Source organism: Lygodium microphyllum, chromosome 11 (assembly GCF_053477565.2).
Source record: "Lygodium microphyllum isolate KBCC chromosome 11, Lygodium_microphyllum_v1.1.10, whole genome shotgun sequence".
In the NCBI taxonomy this organism is placed as follows: Eukaryota; Viridiplantae; Streptophyta; class Polypodiopsida; order Schizaeales; family Lygodiaceae; genus Lygodium; species Lygodium microphyllum.
Genome location: NC_141145.1, coordinates 84447893 through 84465942, shown reverse-complemented (window position 1 = coordinate 84465942; position 18050 = coordinate 84447893). Strand labels below are relative to the sequence as shown.

General features: G+C 42.8%; 1 pseudogene; it reads right to left on the bottom strand.

Moving 5' to 3' along the window:
* Positions 1–18050, bottom strand: part of LOC148029037 (uncharacterized) — an 80386-nt pseudogene that overhangs the window by 61843 nt on the left and 493 nt on the right.

Below are 18050 nucleotides of genomic sequence, written 5' to 3'. Positions count from 1 at the left end.
AGAGATGAGCATCCGGTAAATCGTCAGGTATGCCTTGTCCAGCGGCTTCTCCTGTGGGTATGCGAGACATGTGGTCAGCCATGTAGTGCTGCTTTCCTTTGCGTACAACCACAGAGAAGTCAAACTCCAATAGAAGGAGTAACCATCTAGCTATGCGTCCCGTAGCGCAAGGCTTGTTCACTAGATATAGCAAGGCTTGATGGTCCACAAAGAAGACAAAGGGAGTGGCCAACAGGTAATGCCGAAACTTCTTTACCGCAAATACCATGGCCAACCCCTCCCTTTCTGTAGTGGAATAGTTCATCTTGGTCTCTTGAGCTGCCTGCTAGCAAAACTCACCGGGTAATCCAAGTTATGTTCACCAGGCTGGCATAGCACGGCTCCAATAGCGAACTTAGAGGCGTCTATGTGTACATGAAACGTTATGTTCCGGTCTGGGACTCGTAAGATTGGTGTAGTAGTAAGAGCCTTTTTTAACTCCTCATATGCGCGCTGGCATTCCTCAATCCACTTGAACACTATCAACAGCTTGTACAATGGTCTAGCGATTAGTGCGTAATTCAGTACAAAGCGTCGATAATATCCAGTGTGTCCTAAGAAGCATTGAACTCCCTTGTAGTTATCGGGTGGCGGTAAGTCAACAATGACTATGACTTTAGAAAAGTCAGCGGCAATGCCGTTCCTTGACACTACATGCCTTAAGATGCATCCGTGTTTCACCCAGAACTGGCACTTTAAGGGGTTCAACGAGAGGTGGTACAACCTACACCTTTCAAAGACAGCTCTCAATTTCTCTAAGTGTTCGGCCCAACTAGAGTATAAGCATAAGTCGTCTACAAACACTTCCAGTTCGCGCCTAAGCATGTCCTTAAAGATAGTGCACATTAGGCGTTGAAAAGTTGCAGGTGCGTTCATTAGCCCAAAAGGCATGACAATGTAGGCGAATACACCCCATTCCGTGGCAAAGGCAGTCTTGTGCCTATCGTCGGGGTGCACTTGCACTTGATTATAGCCCGAGAAACCATCCAGAAAACTGTAGGCTTCTTTACCTGCTACCCTCTCAAGCATGTGCTTGGTGTAAGGTAAAGGATAGTTATCCCTCTTCGTAGTGGCATTCACTTTCTTGTAGTTCACGCACACTCGGATTTTTCCATTTTTCTTCATGACAATCACGATAGGTGATACCCAATCTGTGTGCTCGATCTCATATATGAATCCTGCCCTCATGAGTTTATCAATCTCCTCTTTTACTGCATGGGCGTGTTTGGGATTCATGGGGTAAGGTCGTTGTTTCGTTGGCACTGCATCAGGGACCATTGGGATATTATGAGTCACAATCCTAGGGTCGACTCCCTTAAGTTCATCTAATGTCCAAGCAAATACGTCAATGTACTCCTGCAAGAGCGCAACGAGTTTGGTCTCCTCATCCTCCGTCAAGTCATCTACAATGAACACATGTCTTGGCTTTTCACCTTCCCCAGCCAAGTTAACTTCCTTGACTTTGGCGGGTCCCTCGATCGGTTCACTAGTTTGGCCTTGTCTTTTCGCACCTAGCAGAATCACCACTCTGTCACCCTTTTTAAATTTTGTAAACCGTTTGGGTAGATCCTGCGGTTTCTTTTGCCTTTCTGCTTCTGAGTCCTTTGCTTGCTTCCTGGCCTCCTCTTTTAGCCTCCTGCGCCTCAGGTGGACTGGCAAGTCTCCCTTGATGCATTTGACTTTAGAAGATTGTGGTATCTCGGGATCACTCTCAGTGCTGGCCTCCGACTCTGAGTTAAACTCGCACCCCTCACTTGAGGAAGGCGTTTTCCCAGGGGGTCGTAGTTCAGTAGGTGCATCCATCTTGAGCACTGGGATTATCCATGGTCGTGCCACTCCGGCCTGCTCGTAATCCATGGCTCCTATGCATTCTAGCTAGGATCTGTCACACTCCATTCGCATGACTGCCTTTTCGTTCTGACTGGTCCTTCCTCTCCTGGGCCTCGAGTCTGCCCTAATTTGTTCTATCGCTTTTCCTTCCGTGTCGTACTCTATTGTATCTATCTCTTCTTCACTCTCCCCTCCCGTAGAGCAACAATTCTCATACTCCTCATCATCAGAGTCCTGTCCTTCTGATTGCTCATCATCACCTAAGCTTTCCTCTCCAGTCTCCGTGTCACCAGGAACTAAGGCCCAATTATATAACAAATTCAGGTCATGGACCTTGGTCTATTTCCATTCTAGCTTAGCTAATAGATCACGTAGCGGTTTTAAGTTAGCAGCCAGGTTGCCTTTTAGTTCATTGGTCAGATAGTCTACGATTTCGTGAAGCTCTAGTTTGTTGCTGGGGATATGGAACGAGGCTGGTTTGCCTGGGTTGAGTGAGCTTCCTACCATCATGCAGAGTGGCACAATTGGCTCCTCAATTGGCATGGTTGCAGCTTTAGCAGCCTGCCGATATAGTTCTTCCTCATCCGAGATTGGTAGGTCAATGGTTGCCAAAACGTGCATCCAATCCCTCTCATCCTCAGGGCAAGGAATATATTTAATGAGTGATCCATAGGGTTTGGTCATTTGAGTATCACCCTTCAGCATAGCTGAGATGGCATCTAGGTCAACAGGGGTCGTCTTCCAAGTGTCCATCTCTACCCTTACTGCATTAGTTCTGTTCCCTAGGAAAATCAAACCATTGCCCCAGTCCTCAATGACGCACGCATTCCTCATCCAAGGTCGGCCTAATAATATGTCGTAATCCACTCCCTTCATGACAATGAAGTTTACTGAAAATTGCACACCGGCAATCTTTACTTGCCAATTCTTTAACACCCCGAATGGTCTTACCTTCATTCCATTTGCTAACGTGACGTTAAACCTGGTAGTCTCTACAGGAGGGTTTCCCCATGCCTTTAGGACTGCATGGTTTAGTACGCTAACACCTGCGCATGTGCCTACAATTCCTTTTCGCATCATATCTCCTAAGGCTAGGACGGGCAAAACTGCGTGCATTTCAGTGCCTTCCCAAAAAGCATTGATGTGCAAAGACTTAGGATTTGAGTGTAGAGTGAGACTTGGGATCTGTGTAACTACATCATGATCTTGCAGATCAGCACCCGCAAGTCTTGTGTGTCCCTCCATCAAGTCTTTTAACTCCTGCCACAAGAAATGATTTTGCCTAAGCAGATCTTCCAAGCTTAGAGTTACTGGAGTAGACAACAAGGTTGTGAGGAGGCTACTGGGCTCTTGTCTTCCCCTGAGGCTAGCATTTCTAGACCATGCGTTCTGTCTGCCCTAGCAAGTTTCCCCTTGGCCTTGCTGCTGAGTTGCTCCTAGTGGTGCAGGTATGCTCGCAACTTGTGGTTTTGAAGGTGAGACTGGTGTGCTCACGCTGGAGAAATCGTCAATAGGATCTTCTAATATGGGTTCAGTATCCTTGAGGTGCTTTTGGGCGTCCTTGACCTTGGCTATAGCCTCGAGTTGCCGTTTGGGGTGGGGATATTCCCCTACCTTGGCACTCCCTAGCTCGGCTGTCTTAGGAGCTGAGGTCTCCGCCTCTACGTTTGTGACCTTCTTTCCCGTTGCTAACGTAGTCGCTTCCTCAGTTTTAAGAGTTATCTTTGCATCGGCTCTCTTTTTCTGTCTCCTCCGGCTTTTCTTCCCTATTGAGGTTGCGTCAAGGTTACTTGGCCCTGGCAAGGAGATGCCTGCTTGTTTTGCTTGAGCTCACATCATAGCATGTAGTGGGATGGGCGTATCCTCACTACCAAAGGTTTCCACTCCAAATAGCCCCAAAGGCACCGATGGCATGTTGGCAGAGCTGGTTGATGGCTTCTGCCTAAGACAGTCAGGAAATAGATGTGTGATTCCACACTCTGTGCCTCGGAGATCCATTTTGTCCTTGTTAGCTTGTTCTCATTCTGGGCAGTGTGATGAAATGTGGCCTGGGTGGCCGCAAGTCCATCATGTGACTGGGCCCTCCAAAGCCTCTACCTCTTCCTCTTCCTAAAGCCATCACCGGCACTGGCCGATAGTCCATCAGGACTGGGTTGCCCTCCTCGTCATAGGATATGTACGGGTTGACATATGTTTCTTCCTCATTAGGCTCCTCCACAAAGTGAACAGGAGCATCGCTAGATGGGTGGGTTACAAAAGGCCCTGGTGGTCTGGCTATACCAGTTGGGTTCATCTCCAGCCTAGGCACGGCAGGTCTTGAGTCAGTCGGTGCTGGAAGAGCTAACTGGGCTCCCCTCCCAAAGAAATTGGGTGGCCTATTACCTAAGTATGGAGGGTTGTGCTACTGTGCATATGGGAATCTCCTCGGTATTCTATAATGCACTGCATCATGCTCGAATCTACTGCAATTTGAGCACGGCCGAGATCTAGGATCTTGGCACTCAACTGGGAGGTGATTGCCGTCGCAGTATATACATTGTACATGCAACCTCACAGGCTTCCTCACAAGCTCTTGCAACCGTGCAATCTCCATTCTCATTTCTGCCATCCCCTGGTCGTGGTCTACACTCTTTCCCTTATCCTGCGCACTAGCAGTTGCTTTTATCCCCGAAGTAGTTGATCTCTTAGGGTCCCTCTGGCTTGCACTTTCTTGGTTGGTAGTCCTCCTGTTGCATTCCCTGAGTTGATCATCTATGCGTATTGCCTCCTTGAAAACTCTAGCTAGCACGTCTCGTTGCAAGGTGGAGTTATTGGCCAAAGCCTTGTAGAGCTCCTCGCTCCAAATCCCGTTCATGAACACTACAGACACTTCCCTCTTGGTAGGTCGCTCATTGGCAGGGATTCTCTTGTAGAGGCTACGCACCTGAGTGACGTAATCCCTAACGTCCTCCTTCTCCCTTTGACTGATATTCATCAACCTAACGATGAGGTTATCCGAATACCCAACCTCCGAAAACCTCTTGATGAAGAGGCCCTTAAGGCGAGCAAAGTTCGTGCATTCTGTGTCATCCAGACTAGAATACCAGGTCCTCCCCTTATCACCTAAGCACAGGCCGAAAGCTTGAGCTCGCTGTGCAGGGTCAATAAGACCATTTGCCTCACATACTTGCTCGAACTACTCCATGAAGCTATACGGGTCACTGCTAGGTTCGTATCTAGCTAGTTGTTTTGCTACGATGGGGATTCTAGCCTGCCCTTTAACCCCTTGCGTGACTCCCAATCCCGATAGTAGCGTGGTGGCTAGGGCAGTAGCGCTCTGTTCAACGGACGTGTTGTCCAAGAGTCGCTTTGCTACCAGCTCGTTCAATGTCATGTCAGCCTCTGTTGCCCGTTCCCTCTCTACATTCGGTCTGGATTTGGCCGCTCCAGCTAGGTTTAGCACTCATCTAGCCTCGTACATATCTACGTCTTGATGTAGCCTTCTAGCCCTTTGCTCATGGTTGTAGGCAATTACGCCTTCTAGCGCTCTCTTGATCGCTCTTCTCTCTTCTTCCAGGTCTGCTACCACTTCCTCTACAAGTCTGCCCTGGATCACAGTCCTAGTGAGTAGATCGTAGTTGTGGACCAGTTCCTGGACTGAGATTGGAAATTCTCCTAAGTCTAATTGGTCCTCTCCTCGTTTGCCTCTTGATCCCGACATTGTTTCTGCTTCCAACTCTACGAGGTTGTCAATAAATCCAAGCAGCTCCGGCAGCGTCCAATCCTCTATATTGTTGCTTTCCGTGTCTTTGTGTCTTCTCCCAAGTCCTACTAGTAGGGCACTCAGGCACCCGTCTAAATCTTGGGGTCTTCTCCTACTAGTGGGTTCCTTAATGTTATTAGATATCCTGATGTGTTCCTTGTTGTTTGAAAGTAGCTGCAATCCTTATTCCCATGTTATGCTTAGTGCTTTCATGGTGCTTGGTGCGAAAAGAGGCTTTTCTCTTTTCTTGCAGTGCAGACTTAGTGGAACACAAGAGTGAAGTGCCAATGCAGAAAGCGTTTAATGCGAACTCCACCCTATTTCTCTCCACATTCTTAGCCTGATTTGAGTTCTAAGCTCAGTTCCCGGCTATTCTATGGTCTTTCTGAAGGTCTGTGCTGCGTTTTCTATTCTGCTCTAAGTTCGATTGGTCTCTGAGATTCTAATGGTCAAATTGGGTCTTGGGGGTATTCAAGGTTGTGTCCTGGGGGTCAGGTTTGTGGGTGGCAGGGTCAACTAAAGATCCTTATTTTTTTCCTTCTGGTAGGATGGTCCAATTCTGGGAATCGGATAGGGCTGGTCCGACTCTAAGAGTCGGACGGTCCAATTCTTGCAGTCGGACGGTCCGAGTCTAGCAATCGGACAGAGCTAGTCCGACTCTAGCAGTCGAACAGGGTGGTCCGAGTCTAGCAATCAAACAGAGCTGGTCCGAGTCCTAAATTTGTTTGGTCTAATCCGAATGTTGGATGGTCCGACTATGATGGGCAGTCCGAGTGCCATGTGGCACGTCCGATCGGACTGTCTGATTCTGGGAATCGGACAGGGCTGGTCCAACTCTCCCAGTCGGACGATCCGATTCTGGGAATTGGACCACTGAGACCTGGTTCGACTGCGTCTGGCGGTAGGCGCGATTCCGAAGCATTTCGATCCCTCTTGATGCCTGCTGCACACAATCACGAGGGACTTTCCAGATCTGATTAGGGCACTACTAAGAAACACCAGACTTACCTGGAGCAGCACAAATCGATGGCACCCAGAATTGTGATAGCACTCCCTCTTCCTAGCAACCAGAAGCTCTCTCTCTCTCTCTCTCTCTCTCTCTCTCTCTCTCTCTCTCTCTCTCTCACACACACACACAAAGCTAACCAGTGAAATGAGGTTTGTCCTGGCCTCCCAAGCCTCTTAAGGTCCTTTCCTAGCACTGTGAAACCTTACAGCAAGTTCTCTTTCCCTGTTTTACCCGGAAACTTGAATCTGGTCCCCTGTTTCCATGTTTCCAGCAGCAGCCAAAACCTATGTTTTCTCTTTTCTTAACCTAATATAACCTTAATCTAGTACAGCCAAAATGCAAAACAGAGATGTAGAATGGTAGTCCTACACTAATGCTTCCAACAAACCAAAATACTTACTTGTTTCATGGATTAAAACCTCCTAAATCTCCTAGCTATCTCGAGCACCGGTTCAGGCTGCAAACCCTACTTCTATGCTCGATTTGATGCGCGCGGCGCTCAAGGCTCGATTCAGTCTGTCCCGTCAATGGAACCAAAATGGAGGGGAGCTTCGAGCTCTACCCCGAGACCTACGGACCACTTATTCCTCAAGTGTTTCGAACTAAGCGGCCATGGCTACCTCTCACATAGCCGACGCGCAATGCCTACCTTACGGGTGTAGTGAGCTTACCTTGATGCTCGATTGAGTACCCTCCTCTTTCTTGCACACCGGTAGCTCCACAATCCTTGAGGCAAGCTCAAGCCACCTCAATCCCTCTCCCATGAGCTTCATCCTCCATAGCCACGTGTAAGACAAGAGAAGAGAAGAGAGGAGGGGAAGATGAAGAGAGAAGATGGAGAGCTTCTTCTCCAAGATCCCTCACTCTCACACAATCACTCCCTCACTCCCTCACACTCTCTCTCAATCCCTCTCTCAAGCACAAGCAAGAAGGCAAGAAACAAGAGAAGAAGAAGAAGAAGCTTTGGCCACACACAAGAATGAGCTTCTCATTCACTTTTTAACTTTATATACATGCCCTACTTTTCATGGGCGGTCATCCCCTTTTTTACATGACGGGCCATTAGCCTAGGCCCATTTCTCATTTCCCACCGTTCTAGTCTATCCTATTCCCAACTAATGCATACAATTTGCATAGGAGTGAGCTTGGCGCTCTCTTACAAGGATTCGGAGCGTTTTCACACTTAATGGTGCGTTTTTTACTCTTTCACTCTCCTTGGGCGACTCTAAGACTTCCTAAGGGTCGTGCCTGTGCTTTTAATTTTTTCCAGGGTCTGGTCACCGGTTAAGGCGCCTTTTTCTTCTTTTTGTCCTGCGCCTTTTGCTATTTCCTTTTTTCCATTTCCCGCTCCTCTATGCTGCGGTAAACACAATTGAAAGTAGGGATATCATAACCATGGAGACTCCCTTGGGATTAGTATGGATGTGTACTCTCCCATATGGTGCAACAAACTCAGTGGCACACATGACAAATGCTATGAATAGGGTATTCATGGATTTTATACCACAATTGACAATGCCCTTCTTGGATGATATTCCAATAAAAGGGTGTGCAGTGGATGAAAAGAATGAAGAGATGGATGCTCATGGGTGCAGACAGTTTGTTGCAAACCATATTGTGTATTGTGAGAGGATTTTGACACGTCTAGAAGTGGTGCATTTAACTCTTTCTGGACAAAAGTCTGTCTTTGGAGTTGAAGAGGTTTTGATTGTTGGGCATATGTGCGGGCCTTATGGGTGATGTATGCACGAATGTATCAGAGGTATGTAGATTCTTGGGTGCATGTGTGTTCTATTTGATATGGATTCCTCACTTTGCACATATAGCCGATGCTCTATATTAGCTTCTGAGGAAAGGTCATAGATTTCATTGGGAAAGGAAGCATCAGAAAGCAATGAAGAAATTGAAGCAACTCTTAAAATCTGCTCCTACATTGAGGAAGGCTGACTATTCACATGGAAAGCCTATCATTATTACTGTTGATACAAGCCCAATCGGGATTGGATGGGCAATCGGGCAAGATGATGAGGAAGGGCAAAGATATGCAATACGCTTTGGTGCTAAAGTATTGACTGAACGATAGAGAATATATCCATAGGTAAAAAGAGAATTATGGGGAATTGTGACAGTCCTTAAATGTGATAAGCAGTATTTTATGGGTGCTCATGTAGTCATTGAGACTAATTATTTGTTGATATTGGGTATGATTACTAGTTGTGCTACCCTGGACATTGCTATGCTTCGGTGGATTGCATACATCAAATCTTTGAACCCTGAATTTCAGCATATTGCAGGAAGAGATAACCTAGTGTGGGCAGACATGTTATCTCGAGCATGCTATGAGAATGACGATGGGATGATGGATGAGGAGGAAGAAGATGACTTTCTTGTGACTGAAAATGATATTGCAAGAGTGAATTTAGCAATGCAAGGTGTTGCTACAGCATTAGCTGAAGCTTGGACAACAAAGAGAATACACTTTAGATGTTTTGCATCTTGTGTAGAAATGTTTCTGGAAGACAAATATGAAGGAGAGTGGCTAAGAATTGGTCAATACCTCAGTACATTAACAAAGAGAGATGAATGGTCAAATGAGGAATTTAAGAATCAAGAGGAATGCCTATGGGTTTTTCTTAAAAGATGGATACTTATGGAAACATGCTAAAAAGAAACAAGGTATGCCATTGCAAGTTTTGGGTGACAGAACTTCACAAGTAAATGTTATGCAAGAATTACATGAAAGCTTATGGGCTGGTCATAGAGGTGTTTGGGATACTTTTGCAAAGATCAAAGAAAGATATTGGTGGCAAGGTATGTATAAGGATGTTGCTCGCTTTGTGGAAACATGTATGACATGTCAAATGTATTCATTTGTGAGACATCGAGATGGATTGCAGTCCACATATCCATTGTCTCTTCATTTTAAGTGGGTGGTGGATTTGGTCACAATGCCTACAGGTCTTTGGCAAATGAGATATCTTGTGCTTGCCCGTGAAGAATTGACTAATCAAGTGGAAGGGAGAGCTCTACGTACTAAGACAACAAATGCCATGTGTACTTTTCTCTTAGAAGAGATCTTTTGTCAGTAGGGCTGTGTGGGAAAAATTACAGCAGATAGGGATGAGCTGGATGCAGATGAAGCTCATGATTTCTTTGCACGATTGGGGATAAAACTTGCTTAAACTTCAACCTATAATCCTGTGGAGCCCCAAGAGAGACACCAAGGAAATAGGGTTTCTATTGTAAGAAAATCTATCTTGTCATCATCAACAAGCTTTTTTATTAAGTTTTATATGATCACAATGAAGAAAAGAACACCATGCACAACAAATCTTCATGCAGCATCATGTAGATCTCCCACGGATTTGATAGAATCAACCATAATCTTCAACATATTCATAATCTCCATCAAAAGAACAAAGAACACAAAGGAATACACCATCTTTGAATGGAAATCAATCACATATTATTCATCTTCAATGTCTTCATAGTTCTCTCTCTTAATCTCTCATATACAATTACAATGTTTTGATTGAATTGACTATCTCTGGCTCTCTCTCTCTCTCTCTTTGCATCAATAGTACATCATATCCTCACTACAATAATCAATAATCACACATAATACTCCTCTCTTGGTCGTGGATACACTTTCCAAAAGGTATGTGTGGTATGAAGGGGCACTAGAGACTTCATAGTGTCCTATGAGATCTGTCTTCTGTCATTGTCTTCTGTAACCTTCTATGAATCTTCAGCAGTTATTTCTTCACTTCAATTAGCTTGGATAGAGCTTCCATTCATCCTTTCCTAAGACAAAAACACTTCCCAAAATATCCACACTTCCACCATAACACTCAACAGAAACAACCGAACAGAACCACAGAGCAACAGAAGTACAGAACAACAGAGCTACATAAACTTACAGAACTTCATAGAAGATCAACAGAACCCATAAAAATCATAAAAACCAAAACAAAACCAATTCAATCTTTCATAAACCTCTTCACACAACTTCAATAATCTCTCAAAACATTCATTCAACCATCTCTACTACCAAAATAGAAACAAAACAGAAGAAAGCAGAAGAAAATCTGACCTTACAGAACCAAACATCCTCATCAAAAACCATAAAAAACCCTTCAAACTTATCCAAACCTTTCCAAACACTTCAAAATATCTTCAAATTCAAACAATCAGTCATAAAAAACAACCATTTATCATCAAAAACAACAAAAAATCAGCCCAAAAACCAACATATTTCACACTCAACACCCTGAAGGAAATGGAAGAAGTAAAAGAGGTCATCCACCTATTGTGAAGGCATTGGTAAAAGCATGTGGAGAGAAGGTAAAAGAGTGGCCACGATTGTTCCCTTATGCTTTGTGGGCTGACAGAACAACTCATAGTGCTCTTATAGGATATATGCTTACAGAATTGATGTATGGTCAAAAACCTATCATGCCGATAGAAGAGATGACAGTCACATGGAGTGTGCTACCTTGGGAAGAGGAGTTGAATCGAGAGGAGTTGTTGGCCCTATGCATTAGACAATTGGAAAGAAAGTCAAAAGACATAGAGGCACCAATTGCAAAGTTAAGGGCAGCAAGGATACAGAACAAGAAACAGTTTGACAAAAGACATAGACTGAGACCAAGAACCATACAAGATGGGGATTGGGTATTGGTTTATGATAGCAGTTTAGACAACCAACATAGTGCCATGCGTAAAGTTTCCAAAAGATGGTTTGGACCCTATGTGGTAAGATAGGTGTTTGATAATGCTACTTATGCATTAAATGAATTGGATGGGACAGCCATAAAACTTCCGGTAGCAGGAAAAAGAATCAAATTATTCAAGAGGTGGGAATCTACTGCCTATGAGTTGCTAGAATTGAAAGAAAATGGTGGCCATGATACAGGGGATAGCCAGGAAGATATGGAAGATGAAGAAGCAAAGGATATGGTTACAGAGGATGAGGAGGACTCAAAATCTAGTGGCAACTAGGATTTTGGCACATACCAAAGGATGTGCAAGTTCAGAGGGAGTGGATGTCGTGATGCTATGCGGACATAGTGTGAAAAAGCATGAAATGCATCATCAGCCGACTTTCTTATTGATCAAGAGAGTCAATGTGATTTGAGTCATTGGTACTAGTGTGAATTGCATGGATTATCCAAAAATACTAAATTTTTGGATAATTTTAGCCTATTTTTGATATTATTTATTGTAAAAATCTGAAAAAGTTAGAAAAGCTTCTAGATTAGGATGGCATGCAAAAAGCTAGTTGCTTTTTCAGTCAATTATGGGATTTTCATAAGAAGGACAGATTGACGAAATTGCATGCGTTGCGATCGCTGTAAACAGGCTAAAAACTACCGTTTGAACTAGAAGAGGAAGAAGGAGTGATCTGGGAGATCCATGACTAGGTGTCATAAGGTTTTACCCCCCTTTCAGAGCCAACAGAGCCATCAGATTTGGGTTCTGAGCAGTAGAGAAGGAGCTGTAATTTTGATGCACGTTTTATTCTACGAAGAAGCTCCAGGAGATTTAATGCCTGGAGATTGCTTTTGAGTAGTGCAAAGATTCCAAGTTCTTTCAATACATATTGATTCAGTTCATTGTGTTTTGTCTTTGTCGTGTTTACCTCTTGTCTATTCTCTTTCTTCTCTTCCATCTCCTATCTCTACTTCCTTCTACCTCTGATCCCCAGTGGATTCAACCTTTCGACAAAAACCCCTTCGACAACGTGTGGAGCCGAGGTATTGATACTATATTGCTGCGAGAGCATAGTGTGATTGCTTTTGAGAGTTGTAAGCTTGATAACAAGGAGATGCAAATAAATGTTTATGACCAGGAGATGTTGGACATCCTCCACACTATTAAGAAATGGCAGCCATTTTAGAGTGAAGAGCGACCATTGAGTCCTCCAGTACTTTCTAACTTAGTCTACTTTGACTCCTAAGCAAAGGAGATGGGTGGCAACCTTGCAAAACTATGATTTTGACATCTCTCACACTTGGGGCAAAGATAACATTGTGGCTAATTCACTCTTACGGATGTGGGCATGTAGAGTGTCTTCCATTTCAGAGTTGCATAGTGATTGGATTGAGAAACTTTAGAAAGCTTATTTGTTGGATGAGGACTTCATTCACATATTTCAAAAATTACAACATGGGGTAATGATTGAAAACTCCCAATATCAGTTCAAACATAGCCTTATTTGATCCCATGGAAAGATTGTCATCCCACACTTCTCCCTTCACACCAAAGATTATGGAAGAGATGCATTCTTCCCCCATTGCAAGTCATTTAGGAGTTTTCAAAACCTATGATAGGATTGCCAAGAGCTTTCATTGGAAAGGCTTATGGAGGGATGTCAAGGATTTTGTGATTAAATGTGTTCCATGCTAGCAAAACAAGGACAACATGCTTAGACCTACTAGCCTCTTATAGCCCTGCCTATTCCTAAAGGGAAATGGACACATATCACCATGGACTTCATTACTAGACTCATTGTTACCAAGAAAGGATAGAATAGTATATATGTGGTAGTTGATCACCTCACCAAGGCTGCATGGGCACCTTAGTGGACTATGTGGAAGAGCTACTTCCCATAAATGACGAAGGTATCATTTAGTATATCCCTGAGGCAATCGTTGGGCAATGAGATAAACACTTGAGATCTCAATCCATCAAGGAATACCTCATCAAATGACAAGGCCTACCCCTAGAAGAATTCACTGTTGAAGTCATTTTAGGTGCAACCTATTAAAATACTGGGATTTAGCACCTCACTTAAGAAAGATAAAAAATACAATGCACCACAACTTCTCTCATTTATGAGAAAGCTGCACAAACTTCCTACCATACTTTGCCAGTCACCTACCTTGAAGAGGTGTTAGAAGTAGAATGGAGATGCTTTCAAACAAAAAAAATCTATCTTCAATTTGGTATTACTTTCCCTCAAATGCCATGCCATTGTCATCTTCATTTTTCAGAAGACTTGTCAAACAAGTGATATGGCAATCAGTTTGGTCATTCACTGATGGGGCCATTTGTGCATTAATTAGCTAGTTGCCTAGTCAAAGTAAAAAGCATGGGCATTTAGAAGACCAAACATTGCCAGCTCTACAATTTAACTTGCAATTTTTCTTTGGTGAAATACAAGGTTGCTTATGGAGATCTAAGCAACATCAAAGGAAACTTACCTCAAGGCGATATGAGCCAAATGTGAAATTTTTTGCATTAGCCTCTTGGACAACCTACTTGCTGTAGCCTTTATCCAAGCTTATTTTCTTCACCCATGTTTTCACAATCTAAAAACATACAATGGTAAGAGTTATGAATCCAAGGCACATAACTACAATGAACTTTGATTGATATTCTCATTCGCTACCATTGGATTGAAAGATAAATCAACTGATCAAGGCACCCAAGGACCTCCTCCTACCGCAGAACTAATTCTACCTCACTTTCATACAAATTAAGGCTCCTTAAATACTACAAAAAATAGCAAGTGAGGTAGACTATGTTCAGGGCCAACAAACTGAGTGGAAGAAATATATGATGAGCATGGCTGTTAAGATAAGGACCTTCTCCAACTCTTGATTTTGCAGAAGATCGGACCCGAGGTGGAAAGAGGTTCACTCACACCAAAGAGGCATCCATTACCCTTTGGCGACATTGCATCCATTATAGCCAAATACATCTAACCTCAGGTTGGTGGGCCCAACCTATGATTAAAATTAAGAGAAAATGTGGCTAAGTAGTCCTACACAGCAACAACTCTGTAGATTTGTATCCTAGATGCTAGATGTCACAAGCTCCCACCATGGAAAAGATCTACGAAACTTAGTGCTTAGGACTAAACCCTAGATCTGAGCCTAAGAAAGAACCAAAGAGCCCTCTAGGGATACTGATCGTCTACAATGCAAAAACACATGAAAAAGAAGAACCGCCCGCCTGTTGGTACCCACGAATTTCCCTCCTCTTTTTTCTCCTTCGATATCTTTAAACGTGACTCTATGTGACCTTCATTGGAGAATCCTATCTACTTCTTTGTGGTAGGACAATCTTTGTTGAAAATTCAAAATTGGAAGGCAAGATAGCAACTTGCAAAAGTACCTAACCCTAGCTATGCAGTGTGGGAAAGGAAAGGTGAAGTCGGCAAGCAAGGTTAGAGCCTATAGGAGAGATTGTACACAAGAAGTGACATGGCTATTAGTCTTCGCTCACGTCGCTCTCCCTTGTGTATCCTGTGATGAGGCCTGAGGCAGGGATAGGGGAAAGGAAGAATCAAAACAAAACACAAGAAAAAGAAAAAGAAAAATAACTAGAAGAAGAGAAAGTAGCTCAAAAATAGTATTTTGGAAGAAAATGTATTCTTTTATCTTTCCATAATTTTATCGTTTTCAAAAAAAAAAGAACCAATCAAACAAGGAGAAAAATGATAAATACTTAGCTAAAGAGAGTGAGTGACTTAACCTAAGTAAACTGTGGATAATTCTTTAGGGGCAGGCATCACTTTGCCACCACACCATTTGTAATAGCATATGCCCTAAAAGGCAATGCTAACAAACCAAGAATTATACTTAGTTAAAACATATCCCAATCCAACTACATGGATTCTGCAAGGAACAAAATGCTGTAAGCAACAAAAGTTATGTGTTTAGTGTGAGACACTCAATATCTACAATGGAAGTCATTTAACACCCTGACTTTATCAGTCTACTTAGAGCTACAAAGAAAGGATAACCTCCAATTGGTCAAAATTTGGAAGATCTATCTAGTCATGTCAAGCACTTCATCTATAGCATTAGTTGGCATATTTGTATTGTGATTCATGCAAGAGATGCACCCATTGTTAGGAAAATTATGAGCAATAGGTGCTTCTAAGGCCTAATGGCACTTTTTGTTGAGGACACGGGGCCTTCAAACCTTGATCCATGGGTCTTTAGTATGTTATGCACAGCTGCTTTGACTCCATTAACTCATACTACAATGAGGTAACTATGGAGCTCATCAGAGAATTGAAATACCTTATTTGGGTGAACAAGGCCAAGCCATGCTTTGCAATTATGTCAAATGCATAATTGGGCTTGTTGGCAATAACTCTGAGAGATTGGATATGATATTTTAGTATTGATTCATAAAGCTCCATGCATGGTATCCTAGGTTTCACCCCTTCCCAATATCTAGCGTATGCATGCCAAACATAAACATACTTGAAATATCCTTATGAGCTAGAATGCATAGATAGAAATGGAGAAGAAGACTCTCCCCCATTTATTGAATATCAATGGATAGCCAAAAATTAAAGAAACTCACTTCACATTATGCTATTTTGTAGCTTCATAATAAAAAGCAAGATCCTCATGTCTTTGACCATCCATTTAAAATTCTCATTTATATGTGTTAGATGACTTATAAAGCTACAAAAAAGTTTTAAGGAATATTCAAAATATGATGCCTGAATGGATATGGTGATTTGTATAACACTAACACACAAAGTGAAACATGTTCTAGGCATTATGCTAATTGATTGCAACAATGATATTATAGGGCAATTATGTTTATCCCTTTGGTGAGTGAGGTAGTTTTAGGTTGCTGTAAGTGGCCACAAACTACTATCCATAATCAACTATTAGAAATGTGGTGAGACCTACAATTAAAGTGCAAAAAACAAATGCTTGATTTAGCTGCAATGAAAACATCATACAAAGTTCATGATTCTAGACACTAGGTGTAAGAATCATGCATACTTGTCTAAACTTTCTTTGATGCCCTCTATGGTGACATCATGGTAAAATTCATCCCATGTGCACCATCCAAACCATCTAGGAAACTTAGCATCTACACATCATACTAATGTTAAAAAAGCTTAGTTGGTCCCAATGGCACTTAGACATGTAGGTTTAGGGAAAAATGTAATGTAGATTAAATAAGCAACCCAATAAATGAGTAGCATGTCCCTTTACATGGACCTTAAGTCTCTATGACTATCCCATTCCTAGCCCCATTCCATTCAAGAATCATCACCATGATAACCATCCACCGCTTTGTCATATCATAGACAAGATGTGATGAGCTTTGTATCAAACTAGAATGAGATCTCCCAATAGAAAATTTCTCTTTTAGAGCCTCCCCTTTCAATCAATTTACTAGTATGATTGTGGCCTTTGCATGAGGAAGAAAACACCTTTGTCAGAAGATGTAGAATTGCAGGGTGAATCATACTCTACATGATTTCCTACATGTGTCTGATATGGATTAGTTTGTGTTTAAGAACAAACATGCTTCTTGTATCATCTGCATAGAAATCATCCTACACTAAGATGGGCTGCATAAATAGCATTCACATACCTTGATAAACATGTTGTTGAATTGCTGTCAAACCACTAGTAGGTGCTCGAAAAAGCCAATTCATAGGTTCATGCCCTTAGATGCAGGGCAAGAAGCAGTAGTTACACACCAAAATAAATAATTCTACAAAACATATGGCTTGAACAAAGAAAGAAGGACCACCAATCTTGAGGGCAAAAATGAGCAACCTTCTGGAACTAGGAAGAACAATTAGCTACAGTCCCGCATTGCTTTAGAGATGCCCCTTTAGCATTCCAAAGTGCGAGAACCCAAGCTTTCATTTCTACAGCCTTCTTGTGATGGATAGTCTAGGCTACAACAATGTAAAATCCCTCTCTTTCCCTTTGCCAAAATGACAAGAGAAAGGGTTGAAACACTAATCTAGGCTATCAATCACACATATAAGATATAGCAGAGTAGATGAATAAGAAGAACGTGAAGAAAAGGGCAGAAGGCAGGGGGAGGGGAGAAGCAGGCAACACAAGTGCAAAATTATGGCAAGATTAAAAGTAATTAATTGCTAACACAGAGAGAAGAATGGAAGTGCTTTAGTGCCAAAAAGAGGTTGCTAGCTGTGGTGGAGGAAAGGCCTTCTCTTTTGCACGTGGAACATTATGCAAAAAAAGGAACACAATGCATGAGAGAGAGAGAGAGAGAGAGAGAGAGAGAGAGAGAGAGAGAGAGAGAGAGAGAGAGAGAGAGAGAGAGAGAGAGAGAGAGAGAGAGAGAGAGAGAGAGAGAGAGAGAGAGAGAGAGAGAGAGAGAGAGAGAGAGAGAGAGAGAGAGCTCTTTAATTTTCTAAAACAAACTTCTCTTTCTATTTCAAGGCTAAGTAGACCACTTAATTGAGGTTAACAAATGGGTAAAATTTTTTGGACCTGCACCACCTTGTCATCATTACACCATTGTATAAGCATATGCCCTAAAAAGCAATGCTAATAAAACACACTAGCATGAACCACCAAGTATACTTGCACTTGATAGATTTGTATTGTGGAGAGAGGGAACTTGTGGAGTGTGTGAGATGGTAGTCTATCGATGTACTTGTTGATTCTCAAAGTGGATCCTTGC